This window comes from Petaurus breviceps, unplaced genomic scaffold (genome assembly GCF_028583685.1).
Source record: "Petaurus breviceps papuanus isolate PSGF00001 unplaced genomic scaffold, PetGlider_PUasm1.0 380, whole genome shotgun sequence".
NCBI classification, from domain to species: Eukaryota; Metazoa; Chordata; class Mammalia; order Diprotodontia; family Petauridae; genus Petaurus; species Petaurus breviceps.
This window is the reverse complement of record NW_027186305.1, coordinates 296,100-298,514: the sequence shown is the minus strand read 5'-3', so window position 1 is coordinate 298,514 and position 2,415 is coordinate 296,100.

The following is a 2,415-nucleotide window of genomic DNA, read 5'->3' as shown; positions in this document are numbered from 1 at the left end:
TCCTTCCTTCCTTCCTTCCTTCCTTCCTTCCTTCCTTCCTTCCTTCCTTCTTCCCTTCTCTGGTAGGAATATAGTGTCTGGTTTACCATGCCATTTTAAAGGAGATGGTCCTTTTAAAGTTGTGCCCCAACAAATTTAACTTCTTGTGGTCAGACTTCTAGGGAAGACTGTCACATTTAACTGATCTGGTCCTAGGAGGACAGACACTAAGTGTCCCTACCTCACCCCCAGACCCTCTGCTGCTTGGTCAGACCAGTATGGAGGCCCAGTCACTGGATGGTCACCTTCACAGTGAGGCCCTTAAAGACAGATTCAGAACTATCACTGATTAACACCAGGACCTTTCGCCACTTGGCTGCTTGGTCAGACCTCTGTGATGCCCACTCTCTGAAAGGGTTGCCACAAATCAGAGTTTTTCCATCCAGACTCTGAATCAGCTTCTACATGGACAGAAGTGGGGTCAGAAGGCAGCAGGCCTCCTTCATTCCCTCAGGGCCCACTGCATTTGATTTGGGAAGAGACCTGATGTTTTATAGAAACCAAGTTCTCCTAGGGATGGCCAAGGAGCCAGTTGGGTCCTAGTGCTCATAAGCAAGATGGCAAGGTTCTGTTCCTGCTTAAATGATGTAAAAGCCTGGAACCCACCCAAACCAAGTGGCTGCTTTTTCCCAAGACGACACAGATACCCAAATCACAGTTGTGATCTATGGTGCCAAAAGCACTGAGTCAGAGAACCTGTGTTCAAATCCTACATTTGAAATTTGCTACTAGTTTGATCTTAGGCAGATAACTTTACCTCCCTGGACCTTGGTTTCCTTATTAGTAAAAAGAGGGGGTAAGACTCAGTCACTACCAAGGCCCCTTCCTATTTTGCATCTCTTGTTCTATGATTTCTCAGGGGTAGGGCTTGTAGCACAGATGATCAGTGGAGACCTCAATGTATTCACTCCATGTTTTATTAGTGGGGAGCTGTGGAGAATTTGTGTCTGGGTCTTCTTTGCTAGTCATATCTAGAAGAAAAGGACTCCCAGGTCATGGATTTAATTGAGGAAATCCTCAGTGCTTTCAACCCCTTCAGGTATCACCTTTTAGGAAGGAAGTTTATCCATGCTAAGCCTAGGATTGTACAGAAGAGAGTAACCAGGATGGTGAAGGGAAGGAGTGTTTACTGAGCACTTTCCATGGACCAAGCACTGCACTAACCTCTTTACAAATATCTCAGGTTATTCTCATAACAACCCTAGGAAGTAGGTGCTGTTATCCCATTTTACAATTAAGGAAACTGAGGCAAAAGGACTAAGTGATTTGGCCAGGGTCACACAGCCAGTAAGCATCTGAGGTCAGATTCAAACTCGAGTCTTCCTGACTTCAGGACCAGTATTCTATCCTTTGCACCACCAGCTGCCTCCAGAACTGGGTATACTTAGCCTGGAAAAAAAGAAGACCCAGGGCAGACATGTTTGAAGAGGAGAAGGTGGATGTATTTTCCTTGGCCTTTGAGGGCAGAGCCAGGAGGGAGGCAATGAGCTAGATGTCGGCTGCATGTCAGGCAACACTTCCTCACAACGAGACTTGTCCCAGTGTGGGGAGGGCTGCCCAGGGAGGCTGTGAATTCCCCTTCTCCAGAGGTCTGCAGGTGGAGCCTGTGGCAGAGAAGGGCTTAACTACTCAGGAGATGTGGGCCATGGAGGCCTCTCAAGTTCCCACCAGCTCTAGGACTCTACCATTCTTGGACCTATTGTTTTAGATTCCCCCCACTTCCACGCAGCTCTTGGGAAATAGGAATTTCCTGCATGATTTCTGTTTTGGAGTTTATCCAGAATCAGGTTATTCAATTCCATTATGTTTAGTTCTTTCTAGTCTAGTCTTCACTTTTCTATTTTTTGACTAATAGCAGATGGTTTATATGACTGCTCCCTCATAATATGCTTTGACGTCTAGAAATACTATTCCCTTTTCATTCCTACCCTCTACTCCCTTTTCATTGTTCCTCTTCACATTCTAGGTCTCTTTTCCTCTCAATAACTTGAGCTCTTTTATCTAGCTCTGTAAGGTATCTCTTAGAACCATGGTGGGACCAGGACGGCCCATTTGTTTGCCTTCACTTTTACTACATGATGGGCACACCTCCATTTTTGAACTCAAGTATACTAGACAATATGTTTCATGCCATTTCTTTGGCCCATCTAATTGCTAGTTCAATTTTGCTGCCAATTCACTCCTATGGGTCTCCAAGGACCCCGGAGTTCTAAGCAGACCCTTGTGAGGTCATCATGCTGCACGATACATCACTCCATGCCATCCCTTGAAGAATTCTGATGTTAAATAGGTAGAGGGAGTTGTGTGAGAGTCTTACTGGGAGAATGGAATTCAGACTGTCCTTTTCCTCTTCCTCAACCGATTTGTCAATCAACA